This window comes from Rana temporaria, chromosome 10, assembly GCF_905171775.1.
Source record: "Rana temporaria chromosome 10, aRanTem1.1, whole genome shotgun sequence".
NCBI lineage: Eukaryota > Metazoa > Chordata > Amphibia > Anura > Ranidae > Rana > Rana temporaria.
Window position 1 is genome coordinate 82487841 of NC_053498.1, and position 19095 is coordinate 82506935.

Below are 19095 nucleotides of genomic sequence, written 5' to 3' on the forward strand. Positions count from 1 at the left end.
CTCTCTCACAGTCCAACACCCCCCACAAAAGGCTGGGAGTGCACCTCAATGCAGCACACAGATTGTTCACGTGTGTATCACGCTGCCATTCACAATGGCACATTCTGCTCTGCGTGTCAATGCATTTTCCTTCACCTACTGTGTTTGTGAATGAATCCTGAAAGAGAATTGCAGCATGTGTGGTCTGTCCTTCTATGACAACAATCTGGGGGGTAAGTGATCCTCCTACACTGCACTGTGTACAGAGGATCTTCTCATCTCCTGTATGGCAGGGGAAGCCACTCACATAGAGCACTGTGTGATCTCTGCTAGTGTTATCATCACGGCACAACCAACACTGACCTACACTTCTCACCTCACCACACACCCATATATCAGACACACTGTGATATAATTTATATATAGTCTGTGATCTCTATGGAGGACATGAAATTATATATGAGATGCTGTGATCTCTGCAAGGACATACAGTGCCTTGAAAAAGGATTCATACCCCGTGAAATGTTCCACATTTTGTCATGTTTCAACCAAAAACGTAAATGTATTTTAATTGGGATTTTATGTGACGGACCAACACAAAGTGGCACATAATTGTGAAGTGGAAGGAACATGATAAATGGTTTTCAAAATATTTTACAAATAAATATCTGAAAAGCGTGGCATAAATTTGTATTCAGCCCCCTTTACTGTGATACCCCTAACTAAAATCTAGTGGAACCAATTGCCTTCGGAAGTCACCCAATTAGTAAATGGAGTCCATTTCTGTGTAATTTAATCTCAGTATAAATAAAGCTGTTCTGTGAAGCCCTCTAAAGGTTTGCTAGAGAACCTTAGCGAACAAACAGCATCATAAAGGCCAAGGAACACACACACACAGACAGAGCACTAATCAACCTATCATCCATAAATGGAAAGAGAGAGGAAAAAAAAAGAAAAAAAGAGCAAGGTATTTATGGGAGGACAAGTGCCCCATCATTGGTGTTCCTGGGGGGGGGGGGGGATAGTGCCCCATCAATGCTGTTCCTGGGGGGGGGTAGTGCCCCCATCCTGGGGGCGGCAGTGACGCCGGAGCGCGCAATACCCCGATAAATACGGTAATGAATGAGGAATTTACTTTAATAGTTATGTTGTAATACAGTTTGAGTGTAACACTCAGTTTTTTCATTATTATTTTAAATAAACGAAAAAATTGCATTTTTTTCTTATGATTTTATACAATTAATCGAAACAGTAATTGGCCAACTAATCGATTACAAAAATAATCGTTAGTTGCAACCCTACTACAAACTAGGGCTGCAACTAACGATTATTTTCATAATCGATTAGTTGGCCGATTATTGTTTCGATTAATTGATTAATCGGATAATGGCCTTAAAAAAAGGAATTTTTTTTTTTAGCTAAATAGCTTCCTTTACCTTACTGCAGTCCTGGTTTCATGTCCTCATTGTTCGTTTTTGCTTTGAAGTAGCTGTAATTCTGCTGTGATCTCCACACTTCCTGGTTGCCTGTTTCCTTATAACCATCATACTGGGAGATTATCACGGTGGTCTAAGCTGTCATTACTGTGTGTCTAAAACTCCTCAGAACCAATCAGATTAATTTTAAAAACAAAACACTGCCCTGGATTTGTTTGTTTTTGTTCTGTGAGTCTTCCCGACTCACCTCTCACCCGGAACTTCATGTATGTACTTTTAAAACCGAAAGTGAAACTAGAGGCACCTTATATGATAGATTAAATTCAATTTTTAATCATTTTTAAAAGGAATCAGTTAACTTTTATGTCTCTATACCCAATAAACAGTCATTTCAGCCAAAAAATGTTTTCCTTTAGTGACCCTTTAACTTGTAATGCTTAACTTGTAATGCCGACGGCCACCACCAGATGGCGCCAGCTCACAGGACCCTATTTCTATGGCGACCTGGCGCCCGGGATTTGTCGAGCCCTGGCTTACACACCATCGTTTTTAAAAAATGATCTAGCAAAGCACGGTGACGTACAACACGTATGACGGCACTATAAAGGGGAAGTTCTATTCGCCTTTGGGCTGCTTTAGCTGATTCCGTGTTAGTAAAAGACGATTCGCGATTTTCTGTCTGTTACAGCGTGAAGAATGTGCTTACTCCATTACGAATGGTAGTTTTACCAGAACGAGCGCTCCAGTCTCATAACTTGCTTCTGAGCATGCGCGGGTTTTTTACGTCTTTTTGCCCACACACGATGATTTTTTACAACCCGAAAAACGACATTGTTTAAAACGACGACGTTTTTTTGTCGTTTTATTATAACCTGAAAAATTATGTGTAGCCCACACACAATCATTTTAAATGACGTTTTTGAAAAATTACGTTTTCTTAATGCCGAAAAATAATCGTGTGTACGCGGCATTAGTCTTGCAATCCACCCTTTATGGAAGAGTGGCAAGAAGAAAGCCATTGTTGAAAAAAAAGCCATAAGAAGTCCAGTTTGCAGTTTGCGAGAAGCCATGTGGGGGACACAGCAAACGTGTGGAAGAAGGTGCTCTGGTCAGATGAGACCAAAAAAAATGAAAACTAACACTGCACATCACCCAGAACACACCATGCCCACCGTGAAACCAGGTGGTGACAGCATCATGATGTGGGGATGCTTTTCTTCAGCAGGGACAGGGAAGCTGGTCAGAGTTGATGGGAAGATGGATGGAGCCAAATACAGGGCAATTATAGAAGAAAACCTGTTACAGTCTGCAAAAGACATACAGTGGGGATCGAAAGTTTGGGCACCCCTGGTAAAAATTTGTATTAATGTGCATAGGGAAGCCAAGGAAAAATCTCCAAAAGGCATCAAATTACAGATTAGACATTCTTATAATATGTCAAAAAAAGTTAGATTTTATTTCCATCATTTACACTTTCAAAATTACAGAAAACAAAAAAAGGGATTTTTAATACAGCTTACCTGTAAAATCCTTTTCTTGGAGTACATCACGGGACACAGAGCGGCATATTCATTACTATATGGGTTATATGGAGTACCTTCAGGTGATGGACACTGGCAATCTCAAACAGGAAGTGCCCCTCCCTATATAACCCCCTCCCATAGGAGGAGTACCTCAGTTTTGTAGCAAGCAGTATGCCTCCCAAAATGGTCCCTATAAGAGGGGTGGGAGCTCTGTGTCCCGTGATGTACTCCAAGAAAAGGATTTTACAGGTAAGCTGTATTAAAAATCCCTTTTTCTTTCTCGTACATCACGGGACACAGAGCGGCATATTCATTACTATGTGGGATGTCCCAAAGCAATGCTTACAATGAGGGGAGGGAGAACATCTTCCCAAGACAAAAGGATTTAATTTAGAGATATACTCAAATCATAATAAATCCAACTTAGTTGAGAAAAAATAAATTTTTAAATTTAACTCAAAAGGGAGCCCCCGGAATCCGAGGGTCTCAAACTGCAGCCTGCAGCACTGCCTGCCCAAAGGCAGTATCAGTATTCCTTCTTACGTCCAACTGGTAGAATTTTGTAAACGTGTGGACTGAAGACCAGGTTGCCGCCTTGCAAACTTGAGCCATAGAGATCTGGTGGTGTGCTGCCCAGGAGGCGCCCATGGCCCTAGTAGAATGAGCCTTTAATGATAACGGAGGAGGCAACCCTTTCAAGCCGTAGGCCTGAGTGATTAACTGTTTAATCCATCTCGAGATGGTGGATTTTGCAGCTGCCTGCCCCTTCTTGGGCCCATCCGGTAAAATGAACAACACATCTGTTTTCCGGATTTTCTCTGTAGCTTTAAGATAGGCCTTCATGGCCCTGACAATATCCAAGGTATGCAGCAACCCTTCCTTTCTGGAAGTAGGTTTAGGAAAGAAGGATGGTAATACCAAATCCTGGTTTAGATGAAAACTGGATATAACCTTTGGTAGGAAGGAAGGATGAGGGCGGAGAACGACCTTGTCCTTATGAAAAATAAGATATGGATCCTTACAGGATAAGGCCGCCAGTTCCGATACTCTTCTTGCGGAAACTATGGCGACCAAAAATACTAACTTCCTTGTCAGTAAAACCAAAGGAATTTCAGCCAACGGCTCAAACGGTTGTTTCTGTAAACTTGACAGAACAAGATTTAAATCCCACGGGCAAAGCGGGGATTTAACTGGAGGATTAATACGCAAGACCCCTTGAAGGAAGGTCTTAACTAGCGAGTGGGTGGCCAGCGGCCGCTGAAACCACACTGACAGAGCAGAAATCTGTCCTTTGATTGTGCTTAATGCCAATCCTTTATCCACTCCTAGCTGGAGAAAACTTAATACTCTATCGATGGTAAACTTGCGAGAAAGCCATCGCTTGGACTCACACCAGCCTACATAGGCCTTCCAGACCCTGTAATAAATCACCCTAGAGACCGGTTTCCTGGCTCTGATTAGGGTAGAGATTACTTTCTGAGACAGACCTCTACCCCTGAGAATCAGGGATTCAGCCTCCAGGCCGTCAAATTTAGATGCCGTAAGGCAGGGTGGAGGATCGGACCTTGCGATAGCAGGTCTGGCCGTAGAGGAAGAGTCCAAGGGTCTCCCACTACCATCTTTAGGATTAGTGAGTACCATGCCCTTCTGGGCCATGCTGGAGCTACCAGGATGACTGGTATGTGCTCCACCCTGATCCTGCGCAGCAGGCGGGGTAGTAACTGGAGCGGGGGAAATGCATAAAGAAGTTTGAACTGATGCCAAGGGCAAACTAACGCATCGGTTCCGCAGGCCCTGGGATCCCTTGTGCGGGACATGAACCTGTCTAGCTTCTTGTTCAGTCTCGATGCCATGATATCCACGTCCGGCACTCCCCATTTCTGGCAGAGTGTCTGAAAGACTTGTGGATGCAGAGACCACTCCCCCGGCAACAGAGTCTGGCGACTTAAGAAGTCCGCCTGTAGGTTGTCCACTCCGGGAATGAATATAGCCGATATGCAGGGCACATGGGCTTCTGCCCACAAGAAAATCAAGCTCACTTCTCTCTGAGCGGCTTGACTCTTGGTTCCCCCTTGGTGATTTATGTATGCCACCGCCGTGGCATTGTCCGATTGTATTCTCACCGGGAACCCCTGCAATTTGGACGTCCAAGCCTTGAGGGCTAGTCGAGCAGCTCTGAGCTCCAAGATATTGATGGGCAACTGCTTCTCTGCTGCTGCCCAAGTGCCCTGGCGAGTGCACCCCTCCAACATTGCTCCCCAGCCAAACAGGCTGGCGTCTGTGGTTACTATTTTCCAGGTCACAGGACTGAAAGTCTTTCCCTTCAGGAGATTCTGAGGGTTTAACCACCAAGATAGACTTTGCCGCACTCTTGGTGAGAGTGGCAAAGGAATTTCTAAGGCCTGAGGCCTCTTGCTCCATGCTGACAGGATGGCTGCCTGCAGGATGCGAGTGTGGCTCTGAGCGTACGGAACCGCCTCGAATGTGGCCACCATCTTGCCTAGTAGTCGCATACATAGGCGAACAGTTGGCCTTTTCTTTCTTAGAATTATTTGTATTAGCTCTTTGATGGCCTTGACCTTTAATAGGGGTAGGAACACCTTTTGTTGTTCTGTATCCAATCTCATGCCGAGATATTCCAGCTGCCTTGTGGGCAGGAATGCTGACTTGTCTCGATTTAGGACCCAGCCGAACCTTTCGAGGTACTGAACTGTGAGGGCCACCGCTCGTTCCAGGCCAGGAGACGAGTGGTCTACAACCAAGAGGTCGTCCAGATAAGCCAAGACCGTGACTCCTTGGGTCCTTAGATTGGCTAGGATTGGGGCTAGGACCTTCGTGAATACCCGGGGGGCCGTAGCCAACCCGAAAGGGAGCGCCATAAATTGGAAATGACGTTGAGCCACCGAGAAGCGTATAAATACTTGATGTGGCTGAAAAATTGGCACATGAAGGTAAGCATCCTTTATGTCTATGGACGCCATAAAGTCGTCCTTCTGGAGCACGGCGACAGCTGACCGAATAGTTTCCATCCGGAATGAGCGGACCTTTAGGTACGCATTCACTCCCTTTAAGTCCAAAATTGGCCTGACATCGCCGTTGGGCTTTGGGATGATAAACAGGTTGGAGTAGAACCCCAATCCCTGTTCCCGGACTGGTACTTCTACTATCACCTTTTGGCATAGCAGATGATTCAATGCCGCTATCAATGCGGCTTTTTTCACAGGGTCGCCTGGTACTCTTGACTCCTGGTAATGAGGAGGAGGGATTTTTAGAAACTCTAGTCTGTAACCTGCGGCCACAGTAGACCGGACCCATTCGTCGGGGATGTTGGCTTCCCAAACCTCTGAAAAGAGGTGAAGCCTTCCCCCCACCCTCATGGGTGGGGGCGCCTCTTCATAAGGCAGACTTAGGGGCTGGCTTAGCTGGTTTGCGATACCAAGGTTTCTTGCCGCCAGAGGCCTGTCCCTGCGATTTGCTGTTAAAGTTTGATCGTACAGGAGGCCGTCGGTACTGCCTGGAATTTGAGGGCCCCGAAGCCGGGGAAAGCTGCCTTTTACATGTAGGCCCCCGAAACTTCTTTTTGACTGGTAAAAGCGTACTCTTACCACTCGAAATAGTCTGAATGTATTTATCCAGATCTTCTCCGAAGAGTCGCCCTCCATGGAAGGGAAAACCTGCCAGAAGCTTTTTGCACGGGGGCTCGGCCGCCCAGTTTTTTAACCATAAGAGTCTTCTCATATGCACTAAAAATAGTGATAAACGAGACGCTTGCTGAATAGAGTCCTTTATAGCATCCACCGCAAAGCATAGAGCTCTGGGTATATCAGATAGCTCCTCTGCCTGCTGGGCAGGGATGTCCTTAAGCATCTGTTTAGTCTGGTCCTTTAAAGCTTGACAGATTCCGATAGCAGCAACTGCTGGCTGTACCACTGCCCCTGCCGTAGCAAAGGAAGCTTTTAAAAGAGTCTCCAAACGTTTATCAACCGGGTCCTTAAACATTTAAATGTTTTCTACCGGGCAAGTTAGTGATTTATTCACACATGAGATGGCAGCATCCACAGCTGGGAGCGCCCATCTTTTGGCAAACTTCTCTTCCAACGGGTAGATAACAGAAAATTTTTTAGGCGGCAGAAAAATTCTGTCTGGTCGTACCCAATCCTGGAAAATTAATTCCTCCAAAAGAGGATGGACCGGAAAAACTGCGTTGTTCAAGGGCGCCCTTAAGGAGCCCAAAGAGGAAACTACCGGACCCCGGCGCTCCGGTAAAGGCAACTTAAATGCTGAGTGAACCATATCTGTCAAAGACTGGACCCACAGACTCTCCGCTTGGGAGGCTGAGAATGGTTCTTCAACAGTAGATTCCTCAATTTCTGAACCCTCTGGATTCTCGTCCAGTATGTCCTCCTGAAACTCTAATTCCTCCGGTGAGAGAATTTCAGCATCTGAGGATACAAATTTAGGCGAAGGGGATCTAGTCCGTTTCTTGCCTGGTAAAGACTTAGCGAACATAGCCGCCAATCTTTCCTCTAGCCCACTCAAAGAGGCAGCTAGCATTTCCTCTGTGACAAACACAGGGTTGGGTGGATCTGGGCCAGCCGCCGCACCAGACCCCCCTATTGGCTCAACCAAGGCGGCCACAACTTGGCTATTAGGTGGGGAGAGTACCGGCATAGCCTGACTCATGTCCTCAGAATCCGAGGGGGAGCCCCTTTGTTTCTTGGCATTTTTTGCCCCTTTTGATCCCGAGCCTTTGGGAGCCATAATACAATACCGAGGTACCCCTGCATGCAACAACTGACTGTTTGCAGCTAGGAGTAGTTAAGAGGTTTAGGGAACAGCAGGATTACTAGTGTCCAAAAACCCCTGGTGAGGCCGAGTATGTTTATTCAAAAAACAAAGGAAAAAAAAAATCTCTTTTTTTTTTTTTTTTTTTTACTATGATATTATGTTCCTTTAAATAAAATGTATATATATATATATATTCTTTTTTTTTTTTTTTTTTCTTTTTTTTAAAACATACGGCCCCACCAGATATCCTTTGCGGCCTCTAACCTGCTGCAAAGGGGAATTTTTGGCTGTAGAAAGAAAATAGGCCAAGCCTAGGATGTACTACCCCTTTCCTGCCACCGGGGGTCACCGGAGTGCCGCTCTGCGTCCCCTCTCCTCCAGCATCAGCTCAGACTGAGCCATGAATGCAGCCTGTCTGTTCTTTAACAGACGCGAAGGCACGCCTCTTCCTGCGCTCCCTCCGCCCCCTCCTCCCGAACGGCGCGAAACAGTCTATTTTGGCGTGCCCGCGCACGCGCGCGCGCCTGTCAGGAAGGAGAGAGACACATGGAGACGCGCGCCAGGCGCTACAGAGGCAGGGAGAGAGGATCGAGCCGTCGGCTGCAGGGCGGCAAATTTGAACCCCCGGACAGGTAGGCAACTAACAGAGACTCTTAAGGACTCAGTTCTTTGCCCAGAAGAGATTCAAAGATGACCCTATCTGACCAGCAGGGCAGCAGGTGGCCAGCAAAGACTTACTTGGACAGGGGAACCAGAGATGGGGGGGGGGGGAATCCGACCATCCTGTCTACACACAGACATAGTGACCAAGGTGCCTATGCAGAGCATACTTAGGCTACCCCCCCTTTTGATCACCCCTGGGGAGCCCGCTGTCGAACCAAGTTCCGCAGGCTCCCCACTTACCTGCTCCATGCCGCAGGACGTTTGCAAGCAAACATAGTCCAATCTTCTCCCATCTCCGTGGGTAGTGTAGTAGACCATCAGGCACTGGGGTCCTAGAAGGAACCGCTGTCCTGGACCTATATAGCACCCCGGCAAGCAGGATACTTTTGGCTTTGGAAAAAAGCACCAAGTCCTGGGCCCGGGGTCCAGCCCTCCAGAGAGGGCATTATAGGCAAAACCCCATGGATTTTGGGGCCCGGGTACTGTCCACTTCGGCACTGAGGCACTCTGGACAGATCCGGTTAGCCTGCCAAAATCCTAAGGATATGGAGGCAAGCTATTCCGTGACCAACACCTAAGACACTGGCGAAAAAACTGAGGTACTCCTCCTATGGGAGGGGGTTATATAGGGAGGGGCACTTCCTGTTTGAGATTGCCAGTGTCCATCACCTGAAGGTACTCCATATAACCCACATAGTAATGAATATGCCGCTCTGTGTCCCGTGATGTACGAGAAAGAAAAATGGCGTCTGCAAAAGTTTGGGCACCCTGCAGAGTTAATATCTTGTACTGCCCCCTTTGGCAAGTATCACAGCTTGTAAACGCTTTTTGTAGCCAGCCAAGAGTCTTTCAATTCTTGTTTGAGGTATCTTTGCCCATTCTTCCTTACAAAAGTCTTGAGATTTCTGGGCTGTCTGTCACGCACTGCTCTTTTAAGGTCTATCCATAGATTTTCAATTATGTTGAGGTCAGGAGATTGTGAAGGCCATGGCAAAACCTTCAGTTTACGCCTGTTGTTTAGGATCATTATCCATTTGTAGAAGCCATGCTCTCTTTAATTTCAGCTTTTTCACAGATGGCATCAAGTTACCATCCAAAATTTGCTGAAATTTTATTGAATCCATTTTTCCTTCTACTCGTGAAATGTTCCCTGTGCCATTGGCTGCAATACAATCCCAAAGCATGATTGATCCACCCCCATGCTTAACAGTTGGACAGAGGTTCTTTTCATTAAATTCTGTGCCCTTTCTTCTCCAAACTTACCTTTGCTCATTCCGGCCAAAAGGTTCCATTTTAACCTCATTGGTCTACAGAACTTGTTTCCAAAATGCATCAGGCTTGTCTATATGTTCATTTGCAAAGTTCAAACGCTGATTTTTGTGGTGAGAAAGTAGAAGAGGTTTTCTTCTGATGACTCTTCCATGAAGACCATATTTGTACAAGTATCTCTTTATAGTGGAATAGTGTACCACAACTCCAGTGTCTGCCAGATCTTTCTGGAGGGATCGTGCAGTCAAACGTGGGTTTTGAATTGCTTTTCTCACAATCCTGCGAGCTGTTCTGTCTGATATTTTTCTTGGTCTTCCAGATCTTGCTTTAACTTCCACTGTTCCTGATGACTGCCATTTCTTAATTACATTCCGAACAGAGGATATTGACATCTGAAAACGCTTTGCTATCTTCTTATAGCCTTCTCCAGCTTTGTGAGCGTCAACTATTTTCAGTTTCAGTTTTATAGACAACTGCTTAGAAGAAGCCATGGTGCGGATTGTTGGGGCAAGGTCAGATGAGTCTGGGCATTTAAAACCTTACAGATTGACATCACCTGGTCTTCCCAGACGATGATTGAGAACAATCCATGACACTGGCAGCTCAGCTTTGCAAAGGGGGCAGTGCATGCTATAAATTCTGCAGGGTGCCCAAACTTTTGCAGACGCCATTTTTTTCTTTTCTGTAATTTTGAAAGTGTAAATGATGGAAATAAAATCTAACTTTTTTTTGACATATTATAAGAATGTCTAATCTGTAATTTGATGCATTTTGGAGATTTTTCCATCTTTCCTTGGCTTCGCTATGCACATTAATACAAATTTTTACCTGGGGTGCCCAAACTTTCTATCCCCACTGTAAGACTGGCACGGAGGTTCACCTTCCAGCAGGACAATGGCCCTAAACATACAGCCAGAGCTACAATGAAATGGTTTAGATCAAAGCATATTCATGTTAGAATGGCCCAGTCAAAGTTCAGACCTAAATCCAGTTGAAAATCTGTGGCAATACTTGAAAATTGCTGCTCACAGATGCTCTCCATCCAATCTGACAGGGGGGGCTGAATACAAATGCACACCACACTTTTCACATATTTATTTGAAAAAAAACAATTATGTGCCACTTTGTGTTGGTCTATCACACATAGAACCCAATAAAATACATTTATGTTTTTGATTTTAACATGACAAAATGTGGAGAATTGAGGGGTATGAATACTTTTTCAAGGCACTGTATAAGATGAGATGGTGTGATCTCTATGAGGAGATGGAATATATATGATGTGATCTCGAGAAGGATTATATATGAGGAGAATGATCTCTATGAGGATAAGGGTTATATATAATGTGAACTCTATGAGGAGATGGATTATGATGTGATCTCTACGAGGAGGATTATATATGATATCTATGAGGAGAAGGATTCTATATGATCTCTATGAGGAGAAGGGTTATATACGATGTGATCTCTATGAGAAGGATTATATACGATGTGATCTCTATGAGGAGAAGGGTTATATACGATGTGATCTCTATGAGGAGAAGGGTTCTATACGATGTGATCTCTATGAGGAGAAGGGTTCTATACGATGTGATCTCTATGAGGAGAAGGGTTCTATACAATGTGATCTCTATGAGAAGAAGGGTTCTATACGATGTGATCTCTATGAGAAGAAGGGTTCTATACGGTGTGATCTCTATGAGGAGAAGGGTTATATACGATGTGATCTCTATGAGGAGAAGGGTTATATACGATGTGATCTCTATGAGGAGAAGGGTTATATATGATGTGATCTCTATGAGGAGAAGGGTTATATACGATGTGATCTCTATGAGGAGAAGGGTTCTATACGGTGTGATCTCTATGAGGAGAAGGGTTATATACGATGTGATCTCTATGAGGAGAAGGGTTATATACGATGCGATCTCTATGAGGAGAAGGGTTACATACGATGCGATCTCTATGAGGAGAAGGATTCTATATGATCTCTATGAGAAGAAGGGTTCTATACGATGTGATCTCTATGAGGAGAAGGGTTCTATACGATGTGATCTCTATGAGGAGAAGGATTCTATACGATGTGATCTCTATGAGGAGAAGGGTTCTATACGATGTGATCTCTATGAGGAGAAGGGTTCTATACAATGTGATCTCTATGAGAAGAAGGGTTCTATATGATGTGATCTCTATGAGGAGAAGGGTTATATATGATGTGATCTCTATGAGGAGAAGGGTTATATACGATGTGATCTCTATGAGAAGAAGGGTTATATACGATGTGATCTCTATGAGGAGAAGGGTTATATACGATACGATCTCTATGAGGAGAAGGGTTCTATACAATGTGATCTCTATGAGAAGAAGGGTTCTATACGATGTGATCTCTATGAGGAGAAGGGTTATATACGGTGTGATCTCTATGAGGAGAAGGGTTCTATACGATACGATCTCTATGAGGAGAAGGGTTATATACGATGTGATCTCTATGAGAAGAAGGGTTATATACGATGTGATCTCTATGAGGAGAAGGGTTATATACGATACGATCTCTATGAGGAGAAGGGTTATATACGATGTGATCTCTATGAGAAGAAGGGTTCTATACGATGTGATCTCTATGAGGAGAAGGGTTATATACGGTGTGATCTCTATGAGGAGAAGGGTTCTATACGATACGATCTCTATGAGGAGAAGGGTTATATACGATGTGATCTCTATGAGAAGAAGGGTTATATACGATGTGATCTCTATGAGGAGAAGGGTTATATACGATACGATCTCTATGAGGAGAAGGGTTATATACGATGTGATCTCTATGAGAAGAAGGGTTATATACGATGTGATCTCTATGAGGAGAAGGGTTATATACGATACGATCTCTATGAGGAGAAGGGTTATATACGATGTGATCTCTATGAGGAGAAGGATTCTATACAATGTAATCTCTATGAGGAGAAGGGTTTTATATACGATGTGATCTCTATGAGAAGAAGGGTTCTATACGATGTGATCTCTATGAGGAGAAGGGTAATATATACAATGTGATCTCTATGAGGAGAAGGGTTCTATACGATGTGATCTCTATGAGGAGAAGGGTTATATATGATGTGATCTCTATGAGGAGAAGGGTTATATACGATGTGATCTCTATGAGGAGAAGGGTTCTATACAATGTGATCTCTATGAGAAGAAGGGTTCTATACGATGTGATCTCTATGAGGAGAAGGGTTATATATGATGTGATCTCTATGAGGAGAAGGGTTCTATACAATGTGATCTCTATGAGGAGAAGGGTTCTATACAATGTGATCTCTATGAGAAGAAGGGTTCTATACGGTGTGATCTCTATGAGGAGAAGGGTTATATACGGTGTGATCTCTATGAGGAGAAGGGTTCTATACGGTGTGATCTCTATGAGGAGAAGGGTTATATACGATACGATCTCTATGAGGAGAAGGGTTATATACGATGTGATCTCTATGAGGAGAAGGGTTCTATACGGTGTGATCTCTATGAGGAGAAGGGTTATATACGATACGATCTCTATGAGGAGAAGGGTTATATACGATGTGATCTCTATGAGGAGAAGGGTTCTATACGGTGTGATCTCTATGAGGAGAAGGGTTATATACGATGTGATCTCTATGAGGAGAAGGATTCTATACAATGTAATCTCTATGAGGAGAAGGGTTCTATACAATGTAATCTCTATGAGGAGAAGGGTTATATATGATGTGATCTCTATGAGGAGAAGGGTTTTATATACGATGTGATCTCTATGAGAAGAAGGGTTCTATACGATGTGATCTCTATGAGGAGAAGGGTTCTATACGGTGTGATCTCTATGAGGAGAAGGATTCTATACAATGTAATCTCTATGAGGAGAAGGGTTTTATATACGATGTGATCTCTATGAGAAGAAGGGTTCTATACGATGTGATCTCTATGAGGAGAAGGGTAATATATACAATGTGATCTCTATGAGGAGAAGGATTCTATACAATGTGATCTCTATGAGAAGGGTTCTATACGATGTGATCTCTATGAGGAGAAGGGTTATATACGATGTGATCTCTATGAGGAGAAGGGTTTTATATACGATGTGATCTCTATGAGGAGAAGGGTTATATACGATGTGATCTCTATGAGGAGAAGGGTTCTATACGATGTGATCTCTATGAGGAGAAGGGTTATATATGATGTGATCTCTATGAGGAGAAGGGTTATATACGATGTGATCTCTATGAGGAGAAGGGTTCTATACGGTGTGATCTCTATGAGGAGAAGGGTTATATACGATGTGATCTCTATGAGGAGAAGGGTTATATACGATGCGATCTCTATGAGGAGAAGGGTTACATACGATGCGATCTCTATGAGGAGAAGGATTCTATATGATCTCTATGAGAAGAAGGGTTCTATACGATGTGATCTCTATGAGGAGAAGGGTTCTATACGATGTGATCTCTATGAGGAGAAGGATTCTATACGATGTGATCTCTATGAGGAGAAGGGTTCTATACGATGTGATCTCTATGAGGAGAAGGGTTCTATACAATGTGATCTCTATGAGAAGAAGGGTTATATATGATGTGATCTCTATGAGGAGAAGGGTTATATATGATGTGATCTCTATGAGGAGAAGGGTTATATACGATGTGATCTCTATGAGGAGAAGGGTTCTATACAATGTGATCTCTATGAGAAGAAGGGTTCTATACGATGTGATCTCTATGAGGAGAAGGGTTCTATACGATGTGATCTCTATGAGGAGAAGGGTTCTATCCAATGTGATCTCTATGAGAAGAAGGGTTCTATACGATGTGATCTCTATGAGGAGAAGGGTTATATATGATGTGATCTCTATGAGGAGAAGGGTTATATACGATGTGATCTCTATGAGGAGAAGGGTTATATACGATGTGATCTCTATGAGGAGAAGGGTTCTATACAATGTGATCTCTATGAGAAGAAGGGTTCTATACGATGTGATCTCTATGAGGAGAAGGGTTATATACGATGTGATCTCTATGAGGAGAAGGGTTCTATACGGTGTGATCTCTATGAGGAGAAGGGTTATATACGATACGATCTCTATGAGGAGAAGGGTTATATACGATGTGATCTCTATGAGAAGAAGGGTTATATACGATGTGATCTCTATGAGGAGAAGGGTTCTATACGGTGTGATCTCTATGAGGAGAAGGGTTATATACGATGTGATCTCTATGAGGAGAAGGATTCTATACAATGTAATCTCTATGAGGAGAAGGGTTCTATACGGTGTGATCTCTATGAGGAGAAGGGTTATATATGATGTGATCTCTATGAGGAGAAGGGTTTTATATACGATGTGATCTCTATGAGAAGAAGGGTTCTATACGATGTGATCTCTATGAGGAGAAGGGTAATATATACAATGTGATCTCTATGAGGAGAAGGATTCTATACAATGTGATCTCTATGAGAAGGGTTCTATACGATGTGATCTCTATGAGGAGAAGGGTTATATACGATGTGATCTCTATGAGGAGAAGGGTTATATACGATGTGATCTCTATGAGGAGAAGGGTTATATATGATATCTATATATGAGTAAATATATGATGTGATGATCTCTATGAGATGGATTCTATATGATGTGATCTCTATCATTAGGAGAAGGATTATATATATAAGTAGTAGTATATATGTGATCTCCATTAGAAGGAGTATATATGATGTGATCTCTATAAAGAAGATGGATTATATATATATATATATATATGAGAAGGATTATATAGATGAGATGGAGTAGAGCCTCCTCCTGGTATAATCCATGCAGTATGTGCTCCCCTCCCCCTCCTCGGTGTTCCCGGGGTGCCCGGCTCTCATGTCGCTCCCTGTCACACACACCAGTCTTCCCCTCGTCCCTTACCTGTCTGCCGCCTCCTCCCTCGGCTGGCTGGCTGTCTGGAGAGTGGTCGGGGGAGTGTGTATTCTACATAGGAAGAGAAGGGTGCTTCACTGGAATGTGTCCTGATGGAAACACAAGCCAAGTGGAAAGAAGAAGTCGTACTTCGGTTCCCGGGCAGTGTGTGTCCTGGGGATGGTGAACAGACAGGCTGGAGTCATGCTGGCCGTCCCTGGATGGGGGAAGGGAACATCAGTGCTGCCCTCTGCCCACTCTATGACTCCTGTGAACAGTCACTAACACTGGGCCTGCTGTGCATAGGAACCAATCAGCTTCTAGCTTCAGAGTGTTCAGTTAAGCTTTGAAAATGAAAGCTAGAAGCTGACTGGTTGCTATGCACAGCTTCTCCAGTCTTATGAATGTGATTTCCAGGGACAGATTCAGATATGGTGGATTTGTGTCTCAAAATGGCCAAAGTTTTTTTTTATATTGGGTTCACACTGGTGCGAACACAGACATTGCATGAGAATCGCCACATTGCTGTGTATCACCCTTTACTAAGACCCCTTTCACACTAAAGCGTTTTTACAGCATTTTAGCGTTAAAAACAGCACTCTTAAAATGCTCTCCATGCATCTCAATGGACCCTTTCACACTGAGTCCTGCAAGCAGCATCTTTGGAGCAGATTTTGGGCGTTGAAAAAAACGCCCCTCTCCATTGAAATGAATTGAAAGCGCTGTAAAAAACGCCTTACCCTTTCACACTGAGGCACTGCAAAAACGCTCTAAAACGTTAGGGTCTTAGCGGTGCTTTACCAGCACATTGGGATTGCAGATGAGGCTTCGCTCTAATAACGCTCAAAAGGGGCCTAAGGATGAGCTTCGGCGCGTTCGCCGGAAGTTGGCACCGCACTGTGCTAATCACAGGCAGGGAGATATTTCCCGATGCTCGGCTGCAGAGATCGGGAAATGTCTCACTGCCTGTGATTAGCGCAGAATGGTGTTGACTTCCTGGCGGGCTCTGCACATGGACTGTGCGAACACGCCGGAGCTCATCCTTACCCTTTACCTTTAGGTAGATGCTAAGTGTACGGTTTTGTGCTAGCTGTCAGTGCAGGTAAATTTAAGCAGGCCTATGCTGCAAGCTGGGCCTGCTTGTTTGGTTTAGTGTAGCAGTAGGTGACTGGTATGTACTTCAGCTCTTGGGCGTCTCCCCTGTTTCCAGTGAAAACATTTCTGGAAAAGGGGCAGGGCTGAGTGCTAGAGTGACATGGGGTACATGTGAGGATCTCTGACCAATCCCCATCTAGGATTGGCAGGGGGCAGGCTTCCTACTTATACCCATGGTCAGCCTGCTGGAAGGGGAGTTGTCGGCCAGTGTTGCTCATCTTCCTTTAAAAAAGTAATTAGTTACAGTTACAAATTACTTGTCCGAAAAAGTAATTGAGTTAGTGACTCAGTTACTTCATTGGCAAAGTAATTAGTTACTCAGCAAAGTAACTGACTTTTCTTTTGCCGACGTATAAGACGACACTGTGCCATCTGTAAACATGCCTCACTGTGCCTGTAACATGCCTCACTGTGCCTGTAACATGCCTCACTGTGCCATCTGTAACATGCCTCACTGTGCCATCTTGTAAGTAACGGCGTTTATTTAAACGCCGTTACTTACAACACTGTTGTCGGCTGGGTGAACTAAAGTATGGAGTGCTAGACTGTTGTGCAGGGGGAGGGGGTGGAAATCCGGCAGGGGAGCCCGGGAGCCTCTCCTTAATGGTCATGGATAGGTGCCCAGGAACAGGAGCTAGGAGAGAGTTGCTCTGCACGGTCCAGAGTAAGTCCTTCAGGAAGGATCCAAAGCATGTGTCGGTGAGTGGAAGTGCAGTGGAGAGATCTGGAAGAGGCATGCCAGGGGAGCTGGGTGCAGAGCCTGAGGTAGAGACTGTGGCGTTTGTGTCAAGTTGATGCAGCCATGAGGGCGGGCAGGATTTGCAAGTCAGACCGCTGGGATCAGTAGTCCATCACCATTACACCTACTACCTGTTGTCGCCATGAGGGGTACTGCAGGCCCCAGGCCTTCAACTGTTTCATCTTCTACATAACCACTTGCTTACTGGGCACATATACCCCCCTCCTGCCCAGGCAAAATTTCAGCTTCCGGCACTGCGTCGCTTTAACTAACAATTGCGCGGTCGTGCAACGTGGCTCCCAGACAAAGTTGACGTTCTTTTTTCCCCACAAATAGAGCTTTCTTTTGGTGGTATTTGATCACCTCTGCGGTTTTTATTTTTTGCGCTATAAACAAAAAAAGAGCGACAATTTTGAAAAAAAAAATCAATATTTTTTACTTGTTGCTATAATAAATATCCCAATTTTTAAAAAAAAAACTTAGTTTTTTTCTCAGTTTAGGCCGATACGTATTCTTCTACATATTTTTGGTAAAAAATAAAATCGCAATAAGCGACTGGTTTGCGCAAAAGTTATAGCGCCTACAAAATAGAGGACAGAATTATTATTTTTTTTATTATTATTTATTTTACTAGTAATGGCGGCAATCTGCGATTTTTATTGGGACTGCGACATTATGGCGGACACATAAATATGCACTAATTACTGTATAAATTTGACTGGCAAAGAAGGGGTTAAAACTAGGGGGCGAGGAAGGGGTTCTCCGGCATTCACGTGTAGCGATACCCCCTCAGGAGCCGCTGGTTGATTTGGGATCTACTCTCTTTGTTTGGCTCACCCCTATTTAACTGGCTCGAACCCTCCCTTGACACATCAGAAGCGGTGGATGTACCTCTGCTTGGCTGGGGTCACAATAGCAGGGATACAACATGCAATGACAATGTATCAATAGTATTACCTGCATCAATGGATGGTCCCTCAAGATGAGGAAAGTACACTCCACACAGTCAATAGAGTTAAACAAAAAAGGATAAGTTTACTTCATGTAATTTAGAAGAAAACAAATATACGTGTAGCGCTCACCCCTGAAGGAGCCGCTGTTTAGTTTGGGATCGGCCTATTTAAGTTACCTTCTTGACTTGGTCTAGGGATGATAGCTGTGAGTGTGAATAAAGAGCAAGTGTCCAGATGTCAATTGAGTTTTCAATGCTTTATTCCAAGGCCTAACATGGCCAACATCAACATGACACACAATAGAGAAAAGTTGATGAGCGTAGAGAAACTTTGGTATCAGGCCTTGGATATGAAAGAGAGCAAGCCTGCTCTCAGCAATAATGTAACCCAATTCGTCGCCACCACAATCAGGGTTGGTAAAGTGCCCCCGGACAGGCGTCTATCAGAGGCCTGGCAGCCGGAGCGCCACTTAAGGATCACTGGGAGGAACAGGCCTCTGCCACAGGCTTGACAATTTGAGATTTGTGAAATTAGATTGAGCGAATCCTCCCAGTCAGTTCAGATAGTGTCACCCACTGACAGCTTGAGCATACCTGTCATGCAGTGTAGTGACTGGATCCCCGATGGTTCGTCTAGGCCTCCTGGACAACCTCTGATTCTAGGTTCTCCCGAGCCAATCCCC

General features: G+C 44.3%; 1 protein-coding gene across 6 annotated transcripts in view; it reads right to left on the reverse strand.

The window, feature by feature from the left end:
- LOC120915252 (zinc finger protein 853-like) overlaps positions 1-15810 on the reverse strand; it is a 37270-nt gene extending 21460 nt beyond the window's left edge. For 5 of the 6 annotated variants that reach the window (XM_040325616.1, XM_040325615.1, XM_040325614.1 and 2 more), the window contains exon 1: positions 15576-15804. The gene's annotated coding sequence lies outside the window, so the exon portion shown is untranslated. Of the gene's footprint in view, positions 1-15575 lie in introns of all 6 variants that reach the window. The other variant, XR_005743858.1, reaches the window with a different exon arrangement.
- Between the last annotated feature and the right edge of the window lie 3285 nt (positions 15811-19095).